Raw genomic sequence first — 18515 nt, 5'->3', positions numbered from 1 at the left:
TCAGACCATCATTGGTTCATTTGCTCAAACGCCAACGAAATATTTAAGAAACTATTCAAATTATTTTGATAAAATTATCCATAATTCCAACAAGGCGTTTAACTTTATAATATTAAATAGGAACATCTACCTAACATAACTATTTATATCTCTATGCATTAATATACATTTGATAAAGAGACTGTATGACGCAACACCTTTGCCATTTTTGAGAGAAAGTTAATAAACAAAAAAAACAATTGACAGCTGTCAAAATAATATCGAGTTTGAAGTTCGAATTATGAACGAATGGAACGGAACGAACTTGCGTACTATTGCTTAACATTGCAAATAGTTATTCAAGTGGAAGACGCGGACAGTAAGGCCAGGATTCGAACCCGTTACGGTCGCAAGGGCGTGCGCGGGCGTGTAAGTTACCTTGGTCAAACCTTCCTATCTATTTTGTTTAAATGGCAGCAATATATTTTTAACCAAACAATTATCATGCCACTATTAAATAACTATTTTATATAAGCAAAGACCAGATAAAAGGTTAAATTAAATCTTACCGTGGACCTGAATGATTGGGGCTTCTCATTAAAATCCAAATCAAATCGAAGGTTAATATGTCAAATTAATTTTTTATAATCAGTTTTGAACTTACAAGACCAAAGATATAAAGCTATCGTCTATTTGTAATGTATATTCTTATTTCTTAGTAGTTTCTTTTAGTTTTAGTTAAATCCTATAAATATCCGGCAGCTGGGCTAAGGCAGTCTCTCCATTTGGGTAGAAGCTTATTCCTCGTAGCTACAATGAGGGTACAGATTCATCAAACAGATTTCCTCACGATGTTACCCATCATCGCGGAGCACGAGATTAATTACAATTTACACAAATACAACAAAATCACTGGGTTCAAATTATCGGTTAAGACTCACGTGATCTAAGCTCTGGACTCTAGTACGAAATTAGTAGTCACTGAACTAAAGAGAGAATCAATTCTTGTTTACATTCTAACACCATTTATATTATTCCTTACTTTATTAGCTGGCACGTGTTTTATATTCATATAAATCCATCCAATTATTTGCACTTTTGGGGTCAAGCAATACAATATATATGTATATACATGTGTATATATATACTTACTCTTAAACATCTACTGCTATTCTGTAATGTAACTGCTCCATATATATGACAAGACATTACCATAAATTTATAAGTTATGTTTCAAACTAAATTGGAAAATTTAGTTTGCTTAATTTTACAGATGTCACCCAAAACAGTCAACGAGACCAGTCACTGATCTTGTTGACTGTCTTGTTGGTGTAATGGCTAGGTTGTAAGGTTAATTCCGAGGTCTTGGGAAGAAACCCTGGAACGTATAATTAAAAGGTATATGGGGTTTTCTTTAGATCATAATAAGTAGTAGTTCGTACAGACTTTAGTGTTGCGCCGGAATTCTGATCAAACGGATCGTATCCTATCGGATTATTAGGAATACAGTGCTACTGTGTTTGGGCACACACTTGTGCACTATGTCAAAAAATGTCTTGCACAATCTGTGGCCGATTTCGGTCAGGAGGACATTATTATTATAAACTTCAACTGTTCAACCTTTCCAAACCCACAGTCACCAAATAACCTGAACTTTGATGTTCCGAATTGTACATAAGTATCCAATCAATAATAATCTTACAAAACAACTACTTCTAATGTTATACACGTTTGGCAATACTCCCACGATACTCGTCTTCGGCGTTCGTAAACTTACTAAATAAAATTCGTAACAGCAAGTGCGTACCGTGGGAATTATATTTCTTAACATTAAACCTAAATTAACTTTGCAGAATTGTGATGGCTCAGTGGACGAGGAGCTTAAGATTACCATCGCCGGCACTTATCAGAGCAGAGCCGTTATATCCACAAAATTCTTACTAAGAGAAGAACAGGTTTTTGTCTAGCTATGCGGCATTTGTGGGTAATTTTTTATTTTGATACATATTCTAATCTAATTACAATATAGATTTTCATGTTGTACATATAAAACTTATATATAAATGATTCTTTCGTCTATATTCGTTCGTCTAATAGATATTATGATGAACATTACAGAACTATAGCGTTCTGACAACTTCGTTGGTCCAGTGGCGTGATGTAAGACCACAGATCAAAATTTATTGGGTTTTTCTATTAATAAATATTCAGCAGCACTTCGGAGTCTGCAAGTTCGAAGCCAGAACCGAGATGGCCCAGTGGTTAGAACGCGTGCATCTTAACCGATGATTGCAGGTTCAAACCCAGGCAGGCACCACTGAATTTTCATGTGCTTAACTTATGTTTATAATTCATCTCATGGTCGGCGGTGAATGAAAACATCGTGAGGAAACCCGCTTGTGTCTAATTTCAACGAAATTCTGCCACATGTGTATTCCACCAACCCGCATTGGAGCAGCGTGGTGGAATATGCTTCAAACCTTCTCCTCAAAGGAAGAGGAGGCCTTAACCCAGCAGTGGGAAATTTACAGGCTGCTAAGGTAAAAAAAAAAGTTCGAAGTATGAACACTTGTCTATCTCTACTCTCTCTATCGCGGAAAGCACGTAAACTCGCTCGTCCTTTGCTTGAACTCTTTCCAATCTTCAATTTTGAATGAACATTTACATAAAAAAAAAAACCATAAAACCGATCTAGATGTTTGATTTATAGCGATTGTATTCATGCAAACACATAATAGAAATACTGTTTTATAAAAGGTTAATGAAACCGGGTCGTGTCGTCGCTCAAATATAAAACGAGATATTTCAATCATTAATTCGTACATGGATTACATTATGTAAGAGTCGTTCGACCTTATTTAATGAAAGGCCGTCCTTTATTGGTAGCTTAGACAGCCTTGTTGGTTTAGTGGCTTGTTTTTGAAGCTGAATGCTTCGAGGTCCTGGTCAACCTGCTGTGATTGAATCTGGAAATTGGTAGTATTATTGTGCATATTAATTTTGTGTGATTTTTTAATCTGTCGGATTTCAGATCCCATATGTGTACAAGAGACGGAATAGGGAGTTTATGTATAGTTTCACTTATGTAAACTTACACCCTTGTGTCCTTTAAAATAAACTACCGTGGTCGAAATCATGGATAAGGAGGATTTTGTCAACATCATTACATATTATAAAAAATATTACCGAGCGCCTCTGTCTAAACGCGACAACTCCAAAATCATGCAAAACACGCATTGATTCACGAGGAAGGTACGTATGTCTTATTCGAAATATAATTTTGAATATATCGGAAAAAAACACTTTTAGCTTACGCATCCATCACGTGAATTAATATATTTATATGAATTACGATACATAGACGTTTTATATGGTTATTCTACTCAGGGCGGGTAGCTGGTAATATACTATATAATAAAAAGGTTCTAAGGGTTTAGGGTGCTATAAACGTCAGACGCTCCTAGTCCTGGTTTCTCAAACTGTTTATTGAAATGAATTGTTAAAAATATTGGTACTGTACGATAACAAAAGGCTATAATATTTTATTTTTTTTATACTTTATATTTAAAACACCATATGGGGGGGGGATCAATTATAATGATCGCCATATACAAAGATGATTATACTATAGAACGTAAAGATGACATTGAAAAATTTGATATAACAAAGAAACATCAGGCCAACCTTCCCAGCAAATATGGCAGAACAACAATTACTCTATCGCGTGAACCGCGACATAATTGGAACGATCAGACAATACCTCGATACGTTAAATTTGTTTACAGACTTGTTGTGCGTCTGGTATATTTTATTTTTAATTTGTATTTTTTTATATTTGTGTGCCTGTACTTTTTATTACCAGACAGCATCAAAAATTATGTTTGAGGATGTTTTTAGGGTTCCGTACCAAAGGGTAAATCGGGAACCTATTACTAAGACTCCGTTGTTCGTCCGTCTGTCACCAGGTTGTATCTAATGAACCGTGAGTTGAAATTTTCACTGATGATGTATTTCTTTTGCCGCTATAAAAACAAATCCTAAAAAAACGACTAAATAAATATTTAAAGGCGCTTCCATGCAACAGACATAGTTTTTTTGCCGTTTTTATAGATACCATACGGAGCCATTCCTTCGTGAATTCGACTCGCCATTAGCTGGTTTTTTATGGTATTCATATTAATATCTGGCTGTCTAAATAAAAAATAAAAAAGTAACTTATAATCTTTGGGGTTCAAGAGTGCTTCGTACTCATCTAATTTTGTATAATAAAGCGTAACAGATAGAAAGACAGAGTTACTTTGATAATACTTGCCAATATTAGTTAATATTAAATGAATATTCCAATAAAAAAATTTTTATTAAAACTAAATGATTAAAAAAAGTACACGAACATCGGATGACGCGCCAAGATCCCAACCCGTGACAACGACAGGTGCAACTCGAATAAACGATAAAAATGATAAAAGGCCGTGCCGTCAAAATATTAAAACATTTTTTGTCAAGTAAGTCGAAATTACGGTTTAGATTTAGAGTTCCGTATCTGTTCAGGATGAAAAAAAGATACCCCTTACAAGATCTTTTCGTTGTCCGTCTGTTTGCATGTCTGTTCATCAAGACCCTTTTTGTAAGGAACGCGTAGAGGTATAAAGTTGAAATTAATACCAAACACTAAAATCTGCGGTCCCTTGGAGCTGTGAAGACATCGAACCTCTAAGTCTACGCAATTATAAGATAAGGTCGTTTATGAATCAAAACATTTTATAAAGTACTAGTCGCGTTGATCTCATCATGATATTTAGGAAGAAGCAATATATTGTAGTACAAGTACAGGAAAAAGTTCGAAAACCGTAAATTTCTCGTAACATCAGTATACGAAACCCTCAGTGCGCGAGTCCGACTTGCACTTATCCGAATTAGAAATGTTTAACTTAAAAGCGGAATAACACATATGCACATTTAAAAGAGGATACATTCGAAAAAGTTTCTTTTTAATTCTGGTTATTTGTTTTTATATTAAAGTCTAAGTCACCCAGGTGAACTTGCACTCTCCATGGTTTTATGTTATAATTATGTGTAAGAATTAAAGTGAATTAAAAATATATGAATTGGTTTTAATATAAAATTTCAAGACTAAATTTAAACATTCAGTTAAAAGCCTTATAAGAACAATTTAACAAACTTTTATATATTTATTTATTTAACTCACAATTATTAGTTATATTAATATATTAGATATTAGTTTATATTATCCAATGTATTTTTATGGTCTTCTATGAAAGAACAGCAAAGACCCAAAACTGTATATATAAACGTTTTTTTTTTTAAATAATATGTTTTACTATTGAATGAACTTACAGTTCATATTATTATTGTTACATAATTCCGTTTCAAGAACGTTTTTTTATCGAGGAATTGTAGACGCCTGACATGTAGAATGACTGGTTACATCATTATGAAACGAACGTATCTATCATTCAAATATTCCTCGACTACAAACCCAAGTAAAGACGTCTTAAATCATTTTGATAATATTCATTTTTTATTATTATGATTATTAAATGTTAATCTTAGTTTATAAAAAAATCTAAGAAGATTAATTAAGGAACCTTAGGAGTAACGGCCTGTAAATTTCCCAATGCTGGGCTAAGGCCTAATCTTCCTTTGAGGAGAAGGTTAGGAGCATATTCCACCACCCAATGCGAATCAAATACGAATTGGTGGATTCACATGTGGCAGAATTTCGTTGAAATTAGACTTAGATACAGATTTCCTCACGATGTTTTCTTTCACAGCTAAACTCGAGATAAATTATAAACACAAATTAAGCACATGAAAATTCAGTGGTGCTTACCTGGGTTGAACCCGCAATCATCGGTTAACATATTAGTATGAATAAATGTTTTGGTTGTCTTTGAATAAATACCTAAATTAAATAAATTAATAATCTTATTTTAATGAACATTTCGTAATAATTATAGGATAAAGTTAATTACTCTCAGTTTTTTGTTACAAAGTAATTACAAGAAGTGCTTAAGTTAGGAATTATAAGTCAAGGTTAAGTCGCCCACCGTCAGCCCACGCTGTGACGTCACAGCCGGAACTCGTTTGCAGGAGTGACTTAACGTGTACGTTAACTTTCCTAATCGAATTGTTAATAATTCAAGAACTTAAAACCTTAACGTACCTTTAAATATTATATTGGGTGTGATCAGTTTCGTCTTGCTCTTTCAAAATTGTTTAAGAACGCTTCTGTGCGAAAGGTTGTTATACAATTAGTGAGTTTATGATTCGATCGTCTCCTGCTAATTCCTATTCATATCGAATATTTGTAAATTATATAATAAAAATTGACCGGCTGAGTTTCTTTCTGAGTTTCCGCCGGTTCTTCTCAAATCAGGCTATTTTCTTTTCCGGACCGGTGGTATAGTTTAATTTGACAATCAATAAGAGTAATGCTTCTATATTGAGTAAGGGAATTTGAGTTTTTCGTATGACAAATCTATGATGATGCAAAGAGAAAATCAGTGTTCAACAATGTTTAATTTCCTATTAGGGGTTGGGCTAGTTATCCTTAACACGGGGTACATGTCAGTCACCTCCTCGTGGTGTACCCTGGGCAACGGGGCCGGCTTGAGCTTGCTCGTCGGCCACGGCTAAGACTGGCGGGAGGGATGCCGCGAGGCTGCTCCTGGTACGTCCCTGATCGGCGTCAGGGCGGACCATGTGAGTGGCTTCGTTGGCTAGGAGGGAGTGGGAGGGCTCGCTACTCGAGCCTGCCAGGTGTTTTACACCGGCGGTTAGCGGCGGAGCCTACCATCTTTACCGCCGCAAGGCGTCAGCTTCGTTGACGCCCTGCCTCCAGTGGCGGACTCGGGGGAGTTCGCCACATTCCCACGTGGAGGATGAGGGGGAAGGACAGGGCATTAGCACTAGCGTGCCCTGGCACGGTACCCCGACCGGGCGGCATGCGTAAATGCATTTCCTCCTCGTTAAATAAAAAAAAAAAAAAGTTATCCTTAACACAGGGCGTCACGGTAGCATGCGTAAGCGATCCCGTGGCGCCCGCCGAAAGACGAAGAGGGTACCGCTGGTTTTTTAGTGGGTAACGGCGTTCCTGGGCGCACTCGGCGTCCAGGGCTCCGGGGAGTAAGTAGAAGGACGAGTACAGATAAATAATCCGTAGTTTTTTTTTAATTGTATGTACAGGCAAAGAAAATAAATGGACCACCTAATGGTAAGTGTTATGTAAAATAATTTATATCGTCAATGCTTCACCAACCTTAGGAGATAATATGTTATGTCCCTTGTGTCTGGAGTTACACTGGCTCATTTACCCTTCAAATTGGAACACAATACTAAGTATTATTGCTTGACGGTAGAATATATTATGAGTTGGTGATACCCAGAAGAGCTTGCACGAAGATCTACCACCAACTTTCTGTATTAAATGAACTCAAAATATAAGGTATTTAAAAGAAGCTGCAAATGTAATTTATTAATTTATATTAGTAAAGGTATAAAATGCCATTACGTATACACAGAGTATGATTTTCCTTTCTATAAATCATCACCAATAAATACGCGCTGAAATTTATAGAGTTGATACAATTTTAATTAAATATTTAAATAATGATCGATATTATTCATTCGGATAACGAAACACCTCGACACAAATATAAATCGAATAAAAAATATATATATTGACAATTAGTTTCAGACAAAATTTATCAGAAAATTAATAAGAAACGTATATACCTTCCTATAAAACAAAATGACAGGTCCTGTTTAACTTAGTATAAAGTTATATCTGATTATTTTAGCGATGTGGAATATGCCCCGTACGTCACTGCCCACGAGTGTGAGGCTTAGGGCTGTTATTTGAATCATATATTTTATATAACTTTGAAATGACTACGTCACGAACGAATTATCGATTGAAAACTCTATTCGAAGGACTATATAATAACTTGCCAAATGATATAAGTACAAAAATAAATTAAGTAAATACTTATCAAATTGTTTTGTTTTTTAAATGTAATTATTATTCTTATTTATTCTATTATTTTATATATGTGTTTTTAAATTGTAATAATGTTTTGATTGTGCTTCAGATGTATAAAAATATTTTATAAATAAACTGTTTAAAGTTTATACATTATTGTAAATAAGATACTTGGTTTTAAGATAAATAAATCACTTAAGCCTTTTTAATACTTGACTAGTGACGACATATTCGGCCGTACTCTACCAAACCGTATTAACACTTGCATTGACCACAATACTATATGTCTTTACTTTTAAATCCTTTGATATATTATGCAATTTCTAATAAGCATAGTATGTAATTACATAGAGGAACTATTTATATATTAAGAAAAATAAACAATAACATAATTGCATAATGTTGTAACTTGTTTTAAACCGAACGTTGCCGATGGTGACGAGGTCAGAATACCCATGGGCGGTTTGGAATTAATATTATTAAAAGTAGGTTATAAGTTATTTATTTATTAGTTTATTAATATATTTTGTATTATAATAATAGTATATAATATAATAGTCCCTTCGAATAGTCTAGTTAATAAGTATTAAAGTTTTAAAAGACGAGATGCCGTCAATCTTAAACGAAGATTGTGGGTTCAAATTCGGGAAAGTATGTATGAATTTTCATGTGCTTAATTTGTGTGTATAATTCATTTCGTTTTAGGCGTGAGGAAATCTACTCTAGACGTTTGAATTTGCCACTAATGTATAAACCTAATTTACCTAAAAAACCTAAATTAAGTAATACCTTTTCCCCGCTTTTCCTCATCAATAGAGCAGACTTTAGTTCAGTTATGGAATTTTATTTTAAAAATATTAACAGGCAAATTTCTTGGCTTTATAGTTTTCAACATTGGTTTATTTTTTTTAATATTTGCAAACTTGACGTCACAAGACAGACGAACTGTTGCTTCACCTTTGTATCTTAAACTTTCAAGTAAGTCATAACATAACACTGATGTAATGAGCAAGTACTGAATAAACTGAGATAAGTTGTCCGGGTTGAGTAATACCTTCTTAGACTTATCGTTATAAATACCTAGGTTTTTACACGGTATAACCACATCTCTAAACCTAGTCATTATCCTATACTGAGGTACGGCCATGTACCTCTTGGGAATATTTAATTTGGTACATTAGTTTTTTTTATTTTATATTAAATAAGAATTTAAAAAAAAGCTTTCAGTCATAATTGAAAATCATAATGACACGTTGATTGAAATAATTTTGAATTTAGAATCAGTGTCTATGGAAGCAGTTAAAATTTAAATGCATTCCTTATGTATATTATGAAAGACAAAGAAAATTAACGTATTCTGGACTACAACCGCATTTGGCGCATGGTCAAGAAGTCAACAAGAATAAAACAAAGCCTTACCTTTTAAAACTTATTTTTAAACACAAAACTCAAATCGCAACCACACATACACACAACACACGTCCTTATGTGCATCGACACTAAGACCACATTCCTTTGCGACACAATATTTAAAAATAAAAAAAATAAATCACATCCTTGGAGCCATATGCTTTGAAACAATCAAGTTTTCTTCGTTCAAAACTCGATAGTAAGTTTAAAAAACATTTAGTTAGTAGATTTGATTTTTTTTCAAATTTGGAATGTATTAATTTGAAATTATGTTCGTTTTTCGTTGAGAATCGTTTTTATTACTCGCATGGCGACCGCGCGCTCGAGACTCGAGTTAGGTACTGGCTTCGAACCGGTTTGTATGGGCGAGAAGGTCGTATGTATCGATTTTTTGCCGAACGAAAATCGATTTGAGGAGATGATGTCAGAAAAGGATTTAAAAACTCGTTGTGCCATAACGGGAACGTTTTATGTTGGAGTCGAGGTTGAGACTGAATTTTAAGAAGGCTATTATTATGTACATTGAACATTATTTTCTTCTTAAAGTTTTTAGACTTTTTATTGATCTAAAAAATACTTTTGTTATAAGGTTCTAAGGCGGCGACTTCACACACGAATATGTATACACGTTTATAATCTTTTAGAAAACATTAATATTAATAATTAAAGTATTGTTCATTGCTAATCAATAAACTCACGTAATTAGACAAAGTTATGGCTCTACCCTTGCCATGTAGTCGTTTAAACCTCTTATTGACTAAAGTAGATAAAGTAACTAAAGTAATACTTGGGACTGATTACTGATTACTCTTACTCATCAAGTAATTCAGCATAAACTAATTTTTTTTTTAATTTTATAAAATACTTAGATGACCGAGAAAATAGACCCCTGATGGTAAGTGATACCCTTGGCTATAGACATTGGCGAAGCAATAAATATCAATCTATTCCATACAAGACCAATGCACAACCAACCTTGGGAAGTAAGACGTTATGTCCCTTGTGCCTGTAGTTTCACTGGCTCAGTCACCCTTTAAACTGGAACACTAAGTATTGCTATTTGACGGAAGAATATCTAATGCGTGGACCAGACCAATGGCAATCCAGACGAGCATGTAAAAAGCCAACTAAATCAACTTCAATATCAATATTTTGTAATGCTCTGTCTATGACCAGTCCAAGCCTCAGGTCGGGGCAATTGAAGTGATTGGTTTTTTTTTTGGAGAAATTGTCAGTAGTTTGGACGTTAGTAGTGTTTACACCCACGCCCAACTATTTTAACCATTTCTGGTCGTATATTGCCGTCTTTCTAAGTTATATGGGGGGAGGGGGGGTTTAAGAGTCTAAAACGTAAACATTAGTTGTTACTGAAACCGTATTACCTAAAACTAAACATAATGTATGGATTAGGACTTTGTGCTGACTCCCTGCTCGGTAAATAAAACTGTACTGTAAATTATTTTATTTTTAGTTTTCATGTTATGTTAAACTTCACAACGGTACTCGAGCCCTTGGTTGGGGAACCGGATTATGTGGTATTCCTAAGGTTACCCACTAAAATACTGACATAACCGTCTTTGGGAATCGGAATCGACTATGGGATCGTGTCCATATAACGCATATAGATATAACTCCTCCAGGGCTGTGCTCTCACAGGGCCGGACCGTAAGTTTAGGGGGCCCTGGGCTAATACTACTTAGGGGCCCACCTAAGATTTATCTGAACGTAGACTTCAATTAAATTAATTGAATGGGTTTGATTAATTGCAGGACTCGCAGAGCTGCAATCCATACGATCTGTTTAATTTATTAAAGTTATAGACTATTTCGCATTATCGTCTTTTTTTGACTTTGACTTGACTTAGCTGGGCCCCCCTTGAATTCAGGAAACCCTGGACCCAAATCCAAAAAGCCATATGGTAGATCCGGCTCTGTCCGCTCGACGGGGAATGGGAGAGCCATTAACGATACCTACTCTAAAGTATCGATTTGCTTAGATAATTAATATAACACACCACGAGAACTTAATTTTGAATAAAAAAAAATTGAGTTAAATTGAGTTTTAGAACAGAAAGTTTGGAATTTTGTCACCACGCTGCTCCACGCTGGTTTATAGGACACGTACAGACTCTTATAAGTTATAATCCCATATAGCGTTGTTTGGAGCTTATTAAAAATTGTATCGATACTTTTACTCCCACTAGGATCATTTATGAATTAATGAGAAACTTGATCCTTATTTATCGTCGTGGCTTGTCGTTCTCCCCGAATATAAGGGAGTAGATTACAGTTTCATCTTAAAAAAAAACCATATGTGTGTTAGGTCCTTAATCAACTCAAAATAAATTTAACATCTAGATATAGAACTATTAGCAAATATATCAATATTATCGATTAATTGATACTTTAGGATCCAGTTAGATATAATATAAAAGACCTAAATAATGAAAAGGTTACTGAACCCACTAATCATGATCTTACCGATATAGTCATTTGTGATGATACTGTTTTGTTCTAATTGATATCTGCCATATGGAGCCGGTTATGTATTTTTTTTTGTCATATTTAACTCCTTATAGAGATTTGTATATTTGGCATTATGAATTTTACACTCAGTTTTGATTTGTTTTATGCAAGTTAATAATTTTTTTTTAAATAGATATTAATTTTATTTTTCATATATATTGAAGTATTTACATATATTTGATAAACTGGGGGCAATTCTACTAACATAACGGTAATAATACGTTTCTGATTCTATCGATTCAACTTCGACTGTTCCTCACAATACCCTCCTCACCTTAAGGCTAGAGAAGGCTTAGGCTACCTAGGCTAATTAAGGCTAATTAATATTCTTTATGCATCTTTCCATCTTACTGGTCCTAAGTGTTGACGAAATCTCTTCTCTGTTGGCACGAACAACAGCATTTAACCCGAAAATCGAGTATTCTTGGCACACTTACATAATGTGGCTTGACCATTAATTTGTTTTTTTTTATATATTGGCACACATATAAACAATGTCTAGCAATATATTGAGTACATAAAGTTTTGAATTACTTGTCAAAGCTTCAAATAAATATCAATTTCATCAAATAACTAAATAGTAATATTGTTGTGTTGTAAGGCTGAGTGCAACTACACACACACACACAATACTTTGTTCCTATGGTTGGTAGAGCTTTGATGATGTATATCATGATATATCGGGATGATTAATATTTCTTAGTGCCAATGTTAATGGGGGTTGTTATTTGCCATCAAGTGACTTATTTTCCAATATGTTTAGACATTCGAAATAAATAAATACTACAACGATAATATATATATATATATATATATATATATATATATATATATATATATATATATATATATATATTGCCATTTTAAATTAATTTAACAGTAAGTTAACTTGTAGTATTCAATCACTGCCATGAGACGTTCAACGCACGTTACAACATGTGACATCGTTAATCCTTACGCAAGGATTGGTTTAAACGTGTCTAATTAATTTAAAATTACTATGGGGAAAACTGATGATAGAGTATTTATTGATTATAGAACGTAGTATTAATAAATCTGTCTGTATGTCTGTTGCTCTATCAAGACTAAACTACTGAAACGAATTTGATGAAATTGTCTATGCAGCAAACTTAAGAGAACCTAGCAAGAACACAGGCTACTTTGTATCTCTAAAACCTACGATCATCCGCTAAAACGAGAACGGAGACGCGGTTTACAACTAGAATATACATAAAAAGGTATGTTGATATTTATTTTCTATTCACACTAATACAAAGGTTCCGTGCTCAAAAAAACATGAGTTGATCTTTGTATTAAAATGCTTTAATACATTATTTACCAGTGTAACGGGACGGTGTGCTTAGTATATTTATAATTTAATTATTATCTACAAATATAAATTACTCGAATACTAAAAATGTAGTAGGATAATATGTTCTATACTATTATTTATTAATTATGTATGGTATTTAAATAAATGTATCTTGTTGGAAGGTTTTTGTGCAAGACCAAAGAAGAAGGATCCAACACTCTCACAAAACATAAGTCACATGAACTTTATTACGAGAGTAAAAAATAAGTGTAATAGTTTATACTATACTATACTATAAACAAATACTTTTAAAATATACGGAAAGCAATTCTTTAGCAATATCAATCTTTAGATCATGTACCGAGGCAATTTTCTCGGTAATGTTTTTTTGCAATGCAAATATTATTTTTAGTTCTAGTAAACCAAGCTTAAGCCTAGCCGCTATGGAAGATAACGTGACACACGAATACCATCATTATACCCATAGCATTTGTGAATAATTTAGCTTAAACACTAATCTGCTTACGACGTTTTGAGATAATATCCTCGATTTACAAACAAATCAATATAAATACGTTTCTCAAAGAAAAATAGTACTTATTTTTTGGTCATTTCGGTTTAAACTCGCTTTGTAAAACATGTACTTAAGACATTATTTTAATTGATTTAAAAATAAACGACCAATACAACTCAATGTACGAGACAAGCAGGTTTGCTACGTACTCGTCTTCTTATTTTTATTTTAATAATTTTATATTAAATAATTGCGGATATTTAAAATTAAATATTCATAAAAAAAGATATTTCAAAGAATATATGAATAAAATTATCGTAGTCGTATGATAATTAATATTCCTTTTTTTTATTATTAAAATCACAAATAGAGTTTATAGGTTTCCTTGTCCCATATATAAAAAATAATTTGTGACAAGTAGCCTGTCCTTCATTCAGGTTCAGCTTGCTTCATTCTAAACTTCGTCAAATTTGGTTTAGTTTTTTAGCCGAAAGCGTTACATACAGACAAACTAACAGAGTTACTTTCGTATTTATAACATATAATATTGATGACGATGAGACATGAAAAAGAGTAACTACTGAGTATGTGAGTAGTATTCAGTAGAATCTACATTTCGAACCAGTTTTAATTTATCTTATAAAATTTGAGTTTTCTGAGTTAAATATAGTTTTGATTTGATATTAATCTATTTAATACATAATAAATTAAGTTAATCGGCTCGAAAAAAAAATTTTTTTTTTGAACGCACTTCTTGCAAAAAGCCACTGAATATTTTCATATGAAGTTTATATTTAGCGTGTTTGTAGTAATGCGTGGCCGAGTCTGCTGTATTCTTATAAAAAGTAATCTAAACGTAAGGTTTAACCTTGATCTATGAAATTATGTTCATTGTGCCGGTAGTTACACTGGCTCACTCACCCATTCTTATGGGTGAGTTATCACAACAATACAAGTATTGCTATTTTTATTTTTTTATGTCAAAGGTGGCAAACGAGCAGGAGGCTCACCTGATGGAAAGTGACTACCACCGCCCATGGACATCTGCAACACCGGGGGGCTTGCAGGTGCGTTGCCGGCCTTTCAGGAAAGAGTACGCTCTTTTCTTGAAGGTTCCCAAGTCGTATCGGTTCGAAAAAACGGCCGGCGAAAGCTGGTTCCACAGAGTGGTTGTGCGAGGCAGAAAATGCCTTAAAAATCGTGCTGTTGTGGATTTACGGACGTCTAAGTGGTGCGGGTGAAATTTGGCGTTAGACAGTATGATGAGTAGATGGTACACACCCAAACGGGTTTGCACAAAGGCAACCAAGTATAAAATTTAAAAGCAGAGTAGGGTACAGACCGATGCGTCTTCCCGGAATAACTTCGCCTCACACAAAGTCTTCTCTGAAGACGAGAGAACCAGTCTTACGGCTATAGAACTGCCTCACGATTTAAAACAAAGGATACCTTGATAACTTTACTCATTATATTAGCAATTTATTGCAATTCCACCCATGAGTAAGTATGAGTTGCTCACAAAAACATAAATTGTGATGCTGCCTGGTAATACAAATATTCGGACAGACTAAATTAAAAATAAAATAAATTTATATTATATACAAACACCAAAGTTAAGGATAATATCTGTGGAGATACAAATTTAAAAATAATAATAAAAAAAGACATCGTTAAGCTTCAAAAAGCAATACATTAAATTATACTTATAATTAATGTTTAAAGGCGAAGGTTATTTAAGTTTTTATTTGTAATTTTTTAATAAATACCACAGTAACAAGTCACAAAATTCAAAACAAATATATATAAAAATATTCTTTATTATATATATATAAAAATATAATATAGTACATATAATAAAGAAAATTTGTTTACCAAATTAGTTTGACATGTTTTTGTATTGTATTCTTTTCTTTTTTTTATCTTTCTTTGTACTATCCTAATATATTTAAGCACAAGTTAAAACTTAATAATAAGTCTAATAAATGTAAACACTGATTGGGAAGTCACTGGCCCCTAAGATACGGGTTCCCCTAGTATAGGGGTATAGGGCCTCCTTGATGTATGTAATTTGAAGTATTAACAATGAATATATTTGATATTTGATTTGATTTGATATTCAAGTAGGCTCATAAAAGTACTTTTAAATCATCATATAACAATATTGAATTAAATGTAAATCTAGTATATTAGGTTTGTAGTCTTAAGTTCATTGACCTTTCTGACGTCAACTTAACTCATGCATTTTTTGGCTGTCATGTCATTGTGATGCTAAGTGACCTAAAGTCTTTCAGCCGGCTCTTACCATAATAGTTGAAATGAGACGTTTCTATTCGAGTCTACTGGAAACTGTGATTATACGTAGTAAGTACAATTATGCGAATAATATAAAGGAAAACCGTTTTTTTATACTTATCGAATTTTCAAATGAAAACTCAAAATATGCTTTGGAGAAGAAGAATTCTAAATTCAGAAGTTTGGAAAACATAAATGTATCTTAATTAAGGCAAACTGACAGTATTTATTAATAAAATTTAGACAATTTTACACATATCCTAAGTATACTATATTTATCCGGTCTTTGTTTGTCGAGCAAAAGCAAATTATTTACATTAATTAAATCAGAGTATAAAAGACATCAACGCGTAACGAGCGTCAAGGTTATTTCTCGTCAGACGAGTTTTAAGAAAAATTATATAATGAGTCATACTTACAACTTACTTAATTACTTTATATATTAACACCTTTTTATGCTTAGTACTGTATGAGTAACTTGCAATTGTTCTTTATGATTTCTAAACTTCAAAACTAATATCATTTAATTATTTAGGTTTAAATCATAATTTTGTAGAGATTATTAAGTATAAAGCTTAATAGTACAAATAACAATTGTAATACCTTCTATTTGAATAAAAATGAAGTATTTAGTTTATTCTGAAATATAACCTGTAAACGTTTATAGAAGTTAAATCAAATTGTCTCCTCGTGGAGGTTTAAATATTTTCCAGTAAACTGTTCTAATACAGGCTAAATACATATTAACACAAATAAAACACATTAATAACACAATGGTGAATTGGTGGTATGGCTTTGTGCCAGCCTGAGCAGGTACGAGGAGTAGGAGTAAGCCAATACAATATGTTTATTTTCATCAGATCTTGGGCATAAAAAGTATCTCCTGTCCATCCCTAAAGTTCAAGTATTCTTTAAACAAAATTTCATCAAATATGGTTCAGTGGTTTGGCGTGAAAGATCAACAGACAGAGTTACTTTCGCATTAATAATATTAGTGTAGATTCCGTTTTTATACTTTATAAAGTATGATGTCAATTATAGGGGTAGGTTTAAAAAATATATATTAAAACACTGTTTTGAAGTGGTGCCATCTATCTCATAAATGTGTAACCAGGTTGGGTTTAATAACTTATTCATTACTTACTACTTAGGACATACCACTGGGTGAATAAGACCCTGACTCACTGGGTCAGAAACTAATGGCGCGGTAGCTGAGGCTACCGGGGAGTATCAGCTCGGGCAAGGAGGGCAACCTCGAGGCCAAGCAGGAGCTACCCCACTCTCTTTTATTCACTACTTTGTAAGTGTTAGTTCCAACACATAGATGGCGCGGAGGCTAATGACGTACATATTTGTGCTTATGATATTTTAATCGCAACTATATATATCTCATTTAGAAATTGGAACTGCCATCGCCACCACCATGGGGATATAGTAAAGCGCTAAAAAGATGTACTTTTCACTCAGAATATAAACAATGAACAGATGTTTGTTGATTTATATAACTCTAGTTCACTCGCGGTCTCGCCTCGTGTTGGGATTTGGTTTTAGGTATAAAAAAGTAATACGTTCCAAAGTTACTTGTAGCAGACGGACAGCCAAAGTTATTATTGTAGATAAAACTTTTTTGGGTAATATTGTTGGTATGGTAATGTTGAGCTTGTGTTTTTAAATGATCTTCCTATTCGCCAAAAACTACATTTCTGAATATGTTGTTTACATTTTATTCAAAAGTATACTTTGGAGACCAGGCATTACACCTTGGGAGTCGTGAAAGCCTTTTTCTATTATTTTAATAAGTATTTTAATTACAAGCAAATTATTGTATATTTTTTTACTATAATGGAAATCAAGCATTAATCAAAAATTACTCTGTGCAAACCCTGTGTCTGGGTTGGTATCACACACTTATCTTCTTTCGTCAAATAGTACTCAGTATTGCTACGTTCTGGTTCGAAGGGTGAGTGAGCCAGTGTAACTAGAGGAACAAGAGACATAGCATCTTAGTTTCCAAGTTTGGTAGTGCATTTGCGATACAAATGTCTACAGGACCATTTACTATCAGGTGGTCCAGTAGCTCATCTACCTATTTTATGAAAATTGTAATAAAATAAAACTAGTGTTGAATTACTTGATGTTTAAGAGGAACCTACGCAGAAAATCTTGCACAATATACTAGACCCCTATTTTTCAGTATTAGGTAATACTTTTACTCCCTTAATGTAATTTACTATATGGCGAAGATAGAGCCGTAACTTAGGTTATCCCCCATAGCTACCTCTCCTCTCACCAATTTTTGTCTAATATACATTTTTATTTCTATAATCTACGGTCACTATACTTACTAATAAATTGTATGCTACAAAATTTCATCAAATGGTTGTAAGTCACTAATTAGTCGAATAGGTGCTTCTATAGATACTAAATAATATAACTGACTTGGTTTTACATTCGATCTCAGATTATTTTTTCAATGTAGGA

General features: G+C 33.3%; 1 protein-coding gene across 1 annotated transcript in view; it reads right to left on the bottom strand.

Moving 5' to 3' along the window:
• The window catches only part of LOC125074278 (cuticlin-4), a 58750-nt gene extending 49018 nt beyond the window's left edge, over positions 1 to 9732 (bottom strand). The window contains exon 1 of the mRNA XM_047685568.1: positions 9401 to 9732. The gene's annotated coding sequence lies outside the window, so the exon portion shown is untranslated. The remainder of the gene's footprint in view (positions 1 to 9400) is intronic.
• Positions 9733 to 18515: the final 8783 nt, after the last annotated feature.

Source organism: Vanessa atalanta, chromosome 27 (assembly GCF_905147765.1).
Source record: "Vanessa atalanta chromosome 27, ilVanAtal1.2, whole genome shotgun sequence".
In the NCBI taxonomy this organism is placed as follows: Eukaryota; Metazoa; Arthropoda; class Insecta; order Lepidoptera; family Nymphalidae; genus Vanessa; species Vanessa atalanta.
This window is presented reverse-complemented; position numbering and strand designations above follow the sequence as displayed.